Genomic DNA, 14,627 nt, shown 5'->3' on the forward strand with positions numbered 1-14,627 from the left:
GCAATTGCAAAATTTTTACGCAGATTTTTTTTTCTCTTCCCTAATTGCTAAGACCTAAAGACAGTGTTTATTATGAAATTTTTGTTTATTGCATTTGAAATGTTTGTTTACAGTGGGATTTAGAGGGGGGGCTAATTATGTTTAAAGCAAATATATATCTCTCAAAAGGAATGATGTGCTCAACCTTCTTCACCATGGGATAAGAACATTCTGTATGATCAAAGAATCCATGTTAACCTAATTTTAAATTCCTAGTCACTTGAGAAAAGATTTATTTATATAAAATGAAGTATTTATGAACCGTGATCTAGCATCAAATCTCAATGAAGGATTGTAGATTTTTGCTTTTGTTTTTTGTTTTTCAAACTTATTCCAGTTGCTAAATAGGTAGTTTTTCAGTCTTTATAATACAAGGTTAAAAAAAGAAGATATACAGTTATATGAAATGTTTATTTTCTATGTGTGTGCATATAGTTCAATATTATGCAATAAATTTGGTGTTTTAACTTAAAACTATTTCTTACTGTCCTTGCAGAATGGGTAGCTTGCTTTCCGTAGAAGACATCTACCCAGGTGATATGATAGAAGACTGACTTTGGTTCTGGCCCTGAGCGAGTAGAAGCAAGTGCTGGGGAGGTGGAGAGGACAGCAGGGCAGGGCTCGGGCTGGGGCGGCAGAGGACACTGAGGATGAGTGGGAGTTCTCAAGGTGGTGATGGATGAGAAGGCCTTTCCCATGGAGAGGAAGGCCTGAGCAAAGGCTTGAGCATGGCAACATGTCTAGGGAAGGGCCAAGAACAATTTGAAGGAATTAGCATCAGAGGAAATAGAATAATGGTAAATAAGACTGGGGAGAAAGAGGGTAGGTTTGGGGCTGAGAAACTAGGCTAAGCATTAGAACTTTAGTTGCTAGTCAACTAGGATTTGTTAAAATGTCCAGAACCCTGGGGTAGGGGTTTGGAAGTAGTGATCTGACTTGGGCTTGGTGATAAGAAGAAAGATGTAGCTGGAGGTAGTAGACTCAGGGAATGGACACGCCCCAAGAGCACTGAGGGTGGCGGCAGTGGAAACAGAAGGGAGGGCATGACGAGGAGGGACCGAGGACCCGGAGGCAGTGTGAGCCTTCCCGGAAAGGAGAAACGAAGGGCGAAGCTGGGGCACGTTCAGCTAAGGATTGATACTCATTAGCCCATTTACACCAAAATTGTGAGAAATGCAGCAAAAAAGGAAAATATTTTCAATAGAGTCTAAAAATAATTATACTATATCATTTTACCAGATTTAATAGGTGGTTTAAAGAGGTGGTCAAGAGAATAATAGGTTCTCATTAACGAGTTCCATTCAACAAACATTTGATAGCATATATAAATGCTAAGTTTGAGGGACAAAAAAACCCTGCCACATTTAATTTTGAATGGAACTAGCCAAGTTATTTTAAGTTTCTGGGCCTTGGGATCCTCATTCATGAAACAAGGGGATTACACCACATAATTTCTAAGGTCCCTCTGAACTCTAAAATTCCATCACTGAGAACAGTTCTTGCTCATAGAGATACCCAGTAAATAGTTCTAAATATTTGTTGCACGAATGACATTCTTTGTTGCTTCTAAAGCAGTGGTCCCCAACCTTTTTTGGGCCACGGACCGGTTTAATGTCAGGAAATATTTTCACGGACCGGCCTTTAGGGTGGGACGGATAAATGTATCACGTGACCGAGACAAGCGTCAAGAGTGAGTCTTACTGCCCTGGCCGGTTGGCTCAGCGGTAGAGCGTCGGCCTAGCGTGCGGAGGACCCGGGTTCGATTCCTGGCCAGGGCACACAGGAGAAGCGCCCATTTGCTTCTCCACCCCTCCGCCGCGCTTTCCTCTCTGTCTCTCTCTTCCCCTCCCGCAGCCAAGGCTCCATTGGAGCAAAGATGGCCCAGGAGCTGGGGATGGCTCTGTGGCCTCTGCCTCAGGCGCTAGAGTGGCTCTGGTCGCAACATGGCGATGCCCAGGATGGGCAGAGCATCGCCCCTGGTGGGCAGAGCGTCGCCCCATGGTGGGCATGCCGGGTGGATCCCAGTCAGGCGCATGCGGGAGTCTGTCTGACTGTCTCTCCCTCTTTCCAGCTTCAGAAAAATGAAAAAAAAAAAAAGTGAGTCTTAGACGGATGTAACAGAGGGAATCTGGTCATTTTTTAAAAATAAAACACTGTTCAGACTTAAATATAAATAAAATGGAAATAATGTAAGTTATTTATTCTTTCTCTGTGGACCGGTACCGGTTTGCAGCCCAGGGGTTGGGGACCACTGTTCTAAAGCACTACGCTTTTCTGGGATATTTTATCTTTTCTCTTCATCATTTACTGGTTTAGAACAGTGTTTTTCAACCACTGGGCCACAGACTGGTGCTGGTCTGCCAGTTTTGTGCCAGTCTGCAAAAAAGTTAACCAGCCTGGCCCTGGCTGGTTGGCTCCATGGTAGAGTGTCAGCCCAGCGTGTGGAAATCCCAGGTTCAATCCCCAGTCAGGGCACACAGGAGAAGTGCCCATCTGCTTCTCCACCCTTCCCCCCTCTCTTTCTTCTATCTCTTTCCCTCCTGCAGCCAAGGCTCCATTAGAGCAAAGTTGGCCCAGGCACTGAGGATGGCTCCGTGGCCTCTGCCTCAGGCTCTAGAATGGCTCCGGCCACAATGGAGCAACGCCCCAGATGAGCATCGCCCCCTGGTGGGCATGCTAGGTGGATCCCGGTTGGACACATGTGGGAGTCTGTCTGACTGCCTCCCTGCTTCTACCTTCAGAAAAATACAAAAAAAAGAAAAAGAAAAAAAAAGTTAACCAGTCTGATGCTGTATGAAGATTATAGACCCAATGATTATACTCTATAATCTTCATACAACATCATGGGTTAACTCTTATGGGCTGGCAGTTGAAAAACACTGTTTTACATTATTTAAAGGATTGAAAATATTTTTTTTTAAAAAGGAAGGATATGCAATAGCAATTGTGTGGCCTACAAAGCCTAACATGTTAATATTTGGCCCTTTACAGAAAAATATTCTCCGACCCCTGTGAGACTAGACTTGTAGGAATCACAAAAACAGAGTGGGTAACCTTCCTGAAACCTTAGGAGGAACGTGAGGCATGGTTTGACACTGAACCAGAGAACAAGTGTTTGGACCTTTCTGCCACAGGGGTAAGAGAAATCCAGCGTTGTCTAACCTGCAGAAACCTAGGGTTACCAAGGTTTCCAATGTAGAGTAGCGACCACATATTGATTGCGTGCCAGGCCCTGTGCCAAGCGTGGCCTGCGCACTATCCGGTTTCACTACCACCACTGCCCTCCTGACTCTACCACTGGCTAGCTGTATGGCCTGGGGCAGGTCTCTTAACCTCTCTGTACCTCATTTCCTCCCCATTTAAAATGGGGTAGAAATAGTGCTTACCTCATGGAGTTGTTGTGAGCATTAAGTGAATTAATTCATGGAAAGCACGTAGACAGTGCCTGGCACATAACAAGATCTCAGTAACTATAATTGTCAGCTGAAGGAATGAATGTTGAGAGAAAATAACTTTCTCTCACGAAGTGGTGGGACCTGGACTTGATCATTAATCTCTGGTTACACCCAGCTGCTACCGACTGAATGAAAATGGGCATCGCACCGTGGCAGGTAACTTCTGTGATTACACATCTGCAAAGACATGGAACAGTGGGAGATAACTGTTTCCGACAAGTCCCTTTTCCCCAGACACAAAATTAAATAGCGATTAATGAACTAAAACATCTCTGGGTGAGCTCTGGAGTCTACTTAAACTTCAGCAGCATAAGGGACCAAACAACTAACCAACCAGAGGAGAATTATACAGAAAGAGAAAGAAGACCACTTCATTTCACCTGCATCATCTGGTCCCCCAAGCCAGTATTGCTCAGCGCCAAGAGGACCTCCCAGCCAGAACAAAGTCTCTTCATTGGGAAAGGAGGAATGGGGTGCTTCCTCCACCTTTGGGGGCATCGTATGAAGATCTTACTTAAGTTCCACTCAACCCGGAGACTGGCAAAGTGAAGACCTATATGGTTTGGAACAAGGAAGAAAAGCAATGGGCCAGCAAAAGCAGGCACAGTGGGAGCAACTGTGGTTCCCCCTAACCTCTTCAGACAAATCCAGACAAAACCAACAGACAGCACAGCTGCTGTGGACTCCCTGCAGATTTCACCAGCCTTCACCCCACAGGTATTTGTGTTCACTGATGTCAACCACTTGAGTCCCTGCTTGTTCTCTTCCCACCCCAGCCCCTCCGGCTCTCACTGGATACCAGGTACTGCACGGACAGGCAGTCCAGGCTTCTGCATAGATCACGTCCTGCTCCCCTGGACTCCCTCGCTGAGCCCACTGCCACGCATGCGCTCGGGACTAGCCCCTCAGCTATGGACTTGCACACTACCAGCCTGACACCTGTTCTGGCCTCCATTCCCATGCACTCTCCCAGGGGGAGACGATGTGGCTTCAGGAGGCCTTGATAACAGCCAGGGCCCACAGATGGGCCAGGTCAGGGGCTGTCTTCTGTCACTGGCCTGTATCACTGTATTTACCTGCATCTCGTCCTTCCTGCTGTACACCTGCACACCCCTAGCCCTGTCCCCAGAACCAGCCCCACTTCCATCTGCCTGTGGCCAGACCCAGCAGCCATGGCAGTGCACACCAACAGCCAGAGCCTGCAGCAGCGGCCAGGGGTACCCACAGTTGGCCTGTCCTTGATGCCTGCCCTGCTGCCCATCACTACATGTGTCGGCCACTGATCCCTGACACCACATAGGCACCTGTAGCTGGCTCCACAGCTGAGTGTGTGCATACCATTGGCTCTGGTCACCACTGCCGCCTGTCCTGATTCCTAACAGCTGGACGAGTGCTGTTAAGGATCTCAACAGCTATTGCAACCTCTGAGGACTCCTGATGATGCTTGTCATGTACCACACAAGTGATGCTGTGGACTACAGCACCCTGAGCCAAAGAGATATCACGTCCTGCTCCCCTCTCCCCAGACCCATTGCTACCGCAGGCTCCAGCACTTAGCACCCTTGACCATTAGACCCAGGGTCACATCATGTTGTCTGCTGCCACCCACAACTGAAAGTCTTGACTTATCAAGGTTGGTTCATAAAGTCTGGAAGTGGTGACTCCTTCAAATGCATAGATACCTTGGTACAGGAAGCATGAAGAATCAGAGAAACATTTCCACCAAAAGAATAAGGTAAACCTTCAGTACCTGGTTCTAGAGAAATGGAAATCTAGGAATTCCCTGACAATAATTGAAAATAATTATTCTAAAGATGATCAGAGAATTAGTAGAGAATACAAACAACTTAATGATACTTGGAAAATAATACAAGAACAAAATGAGACACACATCAAAGAAATATGAAACATAAAAAAGGGCCCTGGCCGGTAGCTCAGTGGATAGAGCATTGGCCCGGTGTATGGACATCCGAGTTTGATTCCCAGTCAGGGCTCACAGGAGAAGCGACCATCTGCTTCTCCTCACCTCCCTCTCCCCCTTCTCTCTCTCTTCCCCTTGTGCAGCAAGTGGCTCTATTGGTTCCAGTGTGGCCCTGGGCGCTGAGGATAGATCCATCTGAGTTCAACAGCCTTAGGTACTAAAAATAGTTCAGTACTCAAGCATTGGGTCCAGATAGAGTTGCCAGGTGGATCCTGGTTGGGGCACATGTGGGAGCCTGCCTCACTATCTCCCTTCCTCTCACCTAAAATAAAACAAGTAAAAATAAAAAAGATACAAATTTTGGAGCCAAAGAATACAGCGACTGAAGAATTCAGTTGAGCATCACCATCAGACTTACACAAGCAGAGGAGTCAGTGAGCTTGAAGACACAGCAATTGAAATTGCCCAATCAGAGCAGTGAAAAGAAAAAAATGGAAAGGAATGAAAACCACCTACTGAACTTACATTCATAAAGCACTTAAAGCATGCGAGACACTAATTTTCTTTTGGGGAGGGCACCATTAAGAGAAACAATGTGCACATCATTGCAAATAGAAGAGAGGAGAAAGGGGTAAAATACTTATTTAAAGATATAATGGCTGAGAACTCAAACCTGGGAGAGATGTGGACATCCAAGTTTATGAAAATAAAAGACTACAAAATTGTAATCACCCAATTTTCTCCAAAACAATAAAATTGTCTAAAATGAAAAAACAATTTTAAAACAACAAGAGGGAAAATATTATTTTATTCAAAGGAACCCCCATAAGGCTATCAGCAGGTTTCCTAGCAGAGACCTTGCAGGCCACAGGAGATGAAATGACATATTTAAGTACTGTGCAGAGAAAAAGACCCTGCCAACCAAGTATACCGTACCCAGCACAATTATTTTTCAGAAATGAAGGTGAGATAGACTTTCCATAATAAAAGTTGAGAGGTTCATAACCACCAGACTTGTCTTTTTTCTTTTTTTTTTTTGTATATATATATTTTTCTGAAGTGAGAAGCCGGGAAGGGAGGGGGCAGGGCAGACAGACTCCTGCATGTGCCCGACCAAGATCACCCAGCATGCCTGCCAGGGGTGATGCTCCACTGCAATCAGAGCCGTTCTAGCACCTGAGGTAGAGGCCATGGAGCCATTCTCAGAGCCCGGGCCAACTTTGCTCCCATGGAGCCTTGGCTGTGGGAGGGAAAAAGAGAGTCAGAGAGAAAGGAGAGGGGGGTAAGGGTGGAGAAGCAGGTGGGCGCTTCTGCTGTGTGCCCTGGCCAGGAATTGAACCTGGGACTTTCACATGCCAGGCCAACACTCTACTGCTGAGCCAACCGGCCAGGGCCAGACTTGACATTTAAGAAATGCTGAAAGTTCTTCAAGGTGAAATAAAAGGATGCTAAATAGAAACATGAAAACACACAACACATTGGTTAAGGTAAGTGTATAGACAGATTCAGGGTACTCATCTGTAATATGGGATGTGTTAACCACTTAACTTCAGTACAGAGGTTAAAGGACCAAAGGATTAAAAATTGCTATAGCTACAATAATTTATTAAAGTATACATAATATAAAATATGTAAATTGTGACATCTAAAACAAAAGGGAGGAATAAAAGGGTAGTTTTTGGATGCAAGCAAAGTTAAATTGTTATCAACATCAAATGAACTGCTAAGGTTATAAAATGTTTTATGCAAGTGTCATGGTAACCAGAAAGCAGAAATCTACAGTCACAAAAGATAAAGAGAAGGGAGTGAAAGCATACCGCTGTGCAATGATTGATTCACAAAGCAAGGCAGCAAGAGAGGGAGAAAGGAACAAAAGAACTACAAAATAGAAAACAGATGACATTAGAAATTCTTACCTATCGCTAATTAAATGTAAGTGGATTGAATTCTCAAATAAAAGACAGAGTAGGTGGATGATTTTTTAAAAAGATCCAATTATATGCTGCCTAAAAGAGATTCATTTCAGCTTTCACAGGCTGAAAGTGAAGGAATGGAAAAAGATACTCATACAAGTAAAAACCAAAAGAGAGAAAGAGCAACTATCGTAACTATCAGACAAAATACACTTTAATCCAAAATGGTAATGAGACAGCCCCAACCAGTTGGCTCAATGGTAGAGCATCAGCCTAGGGTGTGGATGTCCCCAGTTTAAGTCAAGGTAAGGACACACAGGAGAAGTGACCATTTGCTTCTTCACCCCTTGTCCTCCTTTCTCTCTCTCTTCCCTCCTGCAGCCAATGGCTCAATTGGTTCTAGTGCATGGGCGCAGGGTGCTGAGGATGGCTCCATGGAGCTTCCACCTCAGACACTAAAATTCACTCAGTTGTGAGCATGGCCCCAGTTGGGCAGAGCATTGGCCCCAGATGGGGGTGGCCAGGTGGATCCTGGTTGGAGTGCATGTGGAAATCTGTCTATTTACCCTCCTCTCATTAGGAATAGAAGAAAAAAGTGATAATGAGACAAGGAAGATCAAATAGATCAATTTTTCAAGAAGATATAAAAATTGTAAATATACATGGACCTAACCTTTGAGCACCTAAATATATTAAGAAAATACATCTAAAGGGAGAAACAGACAACAATACAATATTAATAGGGGACTTTAAATCCCACTTTTAATAATGGAGAGATCATCCAGACAAAATAACAAAAACATTGGACTTGAAGTTTACTTTATATCAAATAGGCCGAACAGATATGTTACAACACAGTAGAACATATTTTTCTCAAATGCACACAGAATATTCCCAAGACAGATCATTTAATAGGTCACAATAAGAGTCTTAATAAATGTTAGAAAATTGAAATCATACCAAGTATCTTTCCTAACTACAATGGTATAAAACTAGAAATCAATAACAGCAAGAAAGCTAAAAAATTCACAATACAGGGAGTCCTCAAGTTATGACACAGTTCCGTTCCTACAACAGTGATGTAACCTGAATTTTGGTGGAAGTTGAAACACATTCTATCCTAAGTCACTTACCTATTCTAACATAGTTGTAAATTCATAATCTAGAACATAATAACGCAACTAAGCCACAGAAAAAGAATACTCTGTATTCTTCCATCACAAGCAACCAAACTAGTTTGTCCATGTAGTCTAAAAGTATGACACTAACAACACAAGCTGAAACACTCATGTCTCAATTTTTTTAAGTTTTTATGGGAGTGAGCATCATAAATACGAAACGTCGTATGTCAAGACTGTCGTAACCATATGCGAATTACACAACATACTCCTGAACAATGGGTCAAAGAAGAAATCAAGAGGAAATATAGTAGTCCCCTCCTTATCTGCATGCAATGTTACAAGACCACCAGTGGGGTGCCTGAAACTGCTGAGAGTACCAAACCCTATATATAATGTGTTTTTTTCTATGCATACATGCACTTTATGGCTTCTCTGGTGCATATGAATTGCCAGCATCACTACTCTTATGCTTTGAGACCATTATCAAGTAAAAGAACACAAGAACTGCAATACCTAGAAAGTGGGCCTGATAACTAAGACAGCCGTTAAGTGCCTATTAGGTGAGCGGAATATACAGTATAGATATGCTGGACAAAGGGTTAATTCATGTCCCAGGAATGATGGAGCAGGACAGCATGAAATTTTATCATGTTACTCAGAAAGGCATGCAATTTAAAACTTATGAATTGTTTGTTTCTAGAATTTTCCACTTAAGTTTTTTGGACCACAGTCAACCACGGCTACCCTGAAACCAAGAAACTGTGAATAAGAGGGGACTACTGTAAAAACAACAACAACTTTTTTTTTCCTTTTTTTCCAAGCGGGGCAGCGGGGCGGGGCGGGGGGGAGATAGACAGATTCCTGCATGCGTCTCCACAGGGATCCACCCAGCAACCCCCATCTGGGGCCATGTTCACAACCAAGCTATTTTTAATGCCTAAGGTGGAGGCTCCACAGTGCCATCCTCAGAACCTTGGGCCAATGAACTCGAACCAATCGAGCCATGGGTGCAGGGAGAGAGAGGAGAGGGAAGGATGGAGAAGTATATGGTTACTTCCCCTGTGTGCCCTGACTGGAAATCAAACCTGGAACATCCACATGCAGGGTTGACACCCTACTACTGAACCAACCAGCCAAGGCAAAAAAATCTTGAGTCAAACAGAAATGAAAATACAGCATACCAAAACTCATGGGATGTAGCAAAAGCAGTTTTAAGAGAGGTATATAGTATAGAAATAAATGTCTATACTAAGGGAAAGGACAGACCTCAAGCAACCTAACTTGACACCTCAAGGAACTACAAAAACTAAGTCCAAAATTAGCAGAAGGAAGGAAATAAAAATTACCAGAGCAGAAATAAATTAAGTAGAGACTAGAAAAACTATAGAATAAATAAAGTTTAATAACTATAGATAAAATTAAAAGCTGGTATTTTAAAGTATAAACAATTGGCAATCATTTGGCTAAACTAAGAAAAATGAGAAGACTCAACATTATAAATGAAAAAGGAAACATTATAACTGATACCACAGAAATACAAAGGATCCTAAGAGACTCTTATAAACAATTATTTGCCAAGAAATGGGATAACCTGATTTCTAGTTCCTAATTAGAAGAAATTGATAAATTTTTAGAAACATATAACCTACCACGACTGAATCATGAAGAAATAAAATATCTGAACAGACCAATAACAAGAAAGGAGATTAAATCAGTAGTTAAAAAAACCTCTCAATAAGAATATCTTAAGACCAGATGGTGTACTGGTGAATTCTACCAAACATTTAAAGAATAATTAAAGCCAATACTCCCAAACTCATTTTACAAGGGCAGCATTACCCTGATACCATAAAACCAGATAAGGACACACCAAGAAAAGAAAACTACAGAGCAATGCCCCTGATTAACATAGATTCAAAAATACTCAATAAATTACTAGCAAACCAAATCCAACAGAATAGTAAAAGGATTATATACCGCGATCAAGTGAGATTTATCCCTGGAATGAAAGGATGATGGTTCAACATATGCAAATTAATCAAAATGACATACCACATTAATAGAATGTAGGATAAACTTACATAATCATCTTAATAGATGCAGAATAAGCATTCAACAATATACAACATATTTTCATGATAAAAACTGTCAACACAATTGGAATAGAAGGAACATACTTCAACATTATAAAGGCTACATATGATAAGTCGGCAGCTAACATCACACTTAACAGATTTTGAACTATTGAAAGCTTTTTCTCTAAGATCAGGAACAGGTCATGGGAGTCCACTCTCAACTCTCCAATTCAGCATAGTACTGGAAATCTTAGCCAGAGCAGTCAAGAAAAAGAAATAAAAGGCATCTAAATCAGAAAGGAAGAAGTAAAATTGTTTTTGTTTGCAGATGATATGATCTTATAAAAAAACCCTAATGACTAAACAAAAGTTAGAACTAATCAACAAATTTAGTAGTTATAGGATAATCAACATAGAGAAATCAGTTGTGTTTCTATATAATAACAATGAAATATGTCAAAAATAAGTAAAACAATACTATTCATAATAGCATAGAAACCAATAAAATAGGAATAAATTTAACCAAGGTGAAAGATCTGTGCACTAAAAACTTATTATAAGACTTTGATGAAAAAAAAACTAAAGACATAAAGAAATGGAAAATATTCCATGTTAATGGATAGGAAGAGTTAATGTTAAAATGTCCATACTAGTCAAAACAATCTATAGATTCAATGCAATCCCTATCAAAAATTCTAATAGTGTTTACCGGGGGCTGAGCAGTGGGGGAAATGGACAGATGTTAGTCAAAGGGTGTATGTAAACTTTCAGTTATAAGATGAACAAATTAAGCCCTGGCTGGTTGGCTCAGTGGTAGAGGTTAGCCCGCATGTGGATGTCCTGGGTTTGATTCTCATTCAGCCAAACAGGAGAAATGCCCCATCTGCTTTTACACCCCTCTTCCTCTTGCTTCTCTCTCTCTCTCTTCTCTCCTCCTGCAGCCATGCTGTATTGGAGTGAGTTGGCCCCGGGCGCTGAGGATGGCTCCATGGCCTTTGCCTCAGGTACTAAAAAAGAAATGGCTCCAATTGTAATAGAGCAAGGGCCCTAGATGGGCAGAGCATCGCCTCCTAGTGGGCTTGCTCAGTAGGTCCTGATTGGGGGGCATGCAGGGAGTCTGTCTCTGCCTCCCCTCCTCTCACTAAATAAATAAACAAACAAACAAATGAACAAATTATGAGGAGCTAATGAACATGGTGATTATAGTTAATAATGTATTATATACTTGAAAGTTGCTAAGAGAGTAGTAGATCTTAAATGTTCTAACTACAAAAAAATAATTATGTGACATGATGGAGGTGTAAGCTAACACTATGATGGTAATTATTTTATAATACGTGTGTATCAAATCTCAAGTTGTATACCTTAAACTCACACAATGTTATATGTCAACCACATCTCAATAAAACTGGAAAAAATAAATAAAAGAAAAAAATAGTAAAATCATAGTGAACCAGGTAATAGAGATAAAGGAGGAATAAAGGAACAGCAGATAACAGAATACCAAAATAGATTTTAGCTGAAACCTAATAAATTTAATATTTTGTGTTAGGGTCAAGAATAGGAGAAAAATTAAATAAAATGTAAGCTAATCTCAGAATTTTATCATTTCCTCTTAAAAAGAAATGTGTTGGCTGTCTCCAATTTTCTATGCCTTTTAAAAATGGAACCAATCAGATTTTTAAAACCAGTTGTTAAGTCTCTAAAATATCTAAGAACTTGATTCTCATGTTGCTTTGATACCTTAACTGTAGTAATAGCCCAGGTTGTTTGAGCTATGAGGCTTCCTGTTTGCGTCTTAATTTTTAGGAGATGCCTTTGTGGAGGCATTGATAGGAAACATTGGTGGCTCCACCTGCAGCCTTCTCCTCAGGGAACAGGATCTCACAAAGCTGAGGAGGAGCTTGTCATAAGGAAGACGAGGAAGAAATTATGCCCTCATGTCTTCAGAAAAGATGAAAATTCTCCTGTGGATTAGATCAGGGAAATTCTCTAGTTGGAAGCGACATAGAAGCTACCACAGTGCCTTTTCAACCTAGGTGTTTGTTAAAGACGGACTACTTAACATCATAAGAGCAGAGCCTTGTGAAAGGTGTAGCAAATGACTACAAGTCCCTGCTTTGGGATGCTAACCCAGACTAACTCAACATGGGTAAGGGCCACTTGCTCACACTTGCGTCAGGTGTGGGCTCGTGTTTCCATCTGGAATGCCATTTGCTTGTGCAGTAAGAGACCAGGATATGCCCCAGTATAGGCGCTAGAAGAGCTGTTTATGCCATTGTGGGCAGACTCTTTGGATCTGTATTAATAACAGCCTGTCCCTTGGACTAGCTAATCCAGGCTTTGGTACTATATTTCCTTCCATAGGTAACAGAGTATGTACTCCTGAAGTATGTGTAGCCCAGAGAATATTACTCTAGATGGTCAACTTTTTATTCTTTCAAATGTGGCTTCACACTTGGCTGGGTGCACAATCACATGATCTTCAGATATTTTAAAAGCAGATTTTCTAGTGCCTGATCCCAGGGGCACTGGATACTATCTATGGTAGTTAACTGATTCAGATCCCATTAGTGTTGAGCTTCCTGAGAAATGTAAATAAGATTTAAAACACACACACATACTATCAATGTAAGAAAACTTCCTAAAAAGGGAAAGACATAGGGGTTACGTGAAATTGGTGATGGATTAGGGAGGTGGGAGAAAGCAAAGCAGGGAAATCTCTGGGATTGGATAAAAAATAAAAATGTATATATTGAAACTTTTTTTTTTACAGAGACAGAGAGTCAGAGAGAGGAACAGATAGGGACAGACAGACAGACAGGGAGAGAGAAAAGCATCAATTCTTCGTTGCACCACCTTAGTTTTCCATTGATTGGATTCTCATCTTTGCTTTGATGGGGGGTGGAGGGGTGGGGGGATGGGAGCGAATGACCCCTTGCTCAAGCCAGTGACCTTTGGGCTCAAGCCAGAGATCATGGGGTCATGTCCATGGTCCTACACTCAAGCCAGTGACCCTGTGCTCAAGCCAGATGAGCCCATGCTCAAGCCAGTGACCTCTGAGTTTCGAACCTGGGTCCACCGCATTTCTGTCTGATGCTTTATTCACTGCACCACTGCGCCCCTGCCTGGTCAGGCTATACGGAAACTTCTTTTACATAGGGAGGCATAAGATAGGTAAGTTAATTAATATGATAGTAGCACTGGCTGGTTGTCTCAGTGGTAGAGCATCAACCTGGCATGTGGATGTCCTGGGTTCGATTCCTGGTCAGGGCACACAGGAGAAGCAACCATCTGTTTCTCCACTCCTCCCCATCCCCCTTCTCTCTTTTTCTCTTTTTCTCTCTCTCTTCCCCTCCCGCGGCCATGGCTCAATTAGTTCAAGTGAATTTACATCAGGTGCTGAGTATGGCTCCAAGGCCTCTGTCTCAGACACTAAAAAAACCCAAAAACTGGCTTGGTTGCTGAGCAATGGAGCAGCAGCCCCAGATGGTTAGAGTAGTGCCCCTAGTTGGTTTGCTGGGTGGACCCTGGTCAGGGAGCATGCAGGAGTCTGTCTCTCTGCCTCCCCTATTCTCAATAAAAATAATCAAACAAACAAACAAATAAATAACATGATAATAACAACAATAAAGGGATTTATTGGTTTCTGCTCTGGTGGGATGCCTGCCCCAAGGGGGCAGAAAAAGAAGATTACCCCTACACTTCAAAGGCATGCTATCAGGTACATTATTGTAGATGCAAAAGGCAACAGACAGGCTTCAAGGCAAGCACTGACCTTTTTTCAGACAGAGAATAACTCCCTAGGACATGACTACTCACCGTAAAATGCTTTTAGTTAAAAAGTTTCCATTTCAGACCATCTGGTGTGTTTACTTTAGGTCTGAGTCTGAGGTCGCTGTGCAGGCGTTCCCTGAGCTTGCCAGGTTCAGCATGGGGCCCCTTTTTCGTCCACACTACTCAGATGGAGGCAAACACTAAACCAGATTAGCCTTTCATGGTCACTTTTACTTTAGGATTAAGAGAAAAAGACATCCAAAGAACAGCTTTGGAAATAATCCCATTCCCCATGGTACCGCAAGAGGACAGAGCTCTTGAGGGCG

This window comes from Saccopteryx leptura, chromosome 5 (genome assembly GCF_036850995.1).
Source record: "Saccopteryx leptura isolate mSacLep1 chromosome 5, mSacLep1_pri_phased_curated, whole genome shotgun sequence".
In the NCBI taxonomy this organism is placed as follows: Eukaryota; Metazoa; Chordata; class Mammalia; order Chiroptera; family Emballonuridae; genus Saccopteryx; species Saccopteryx leptura.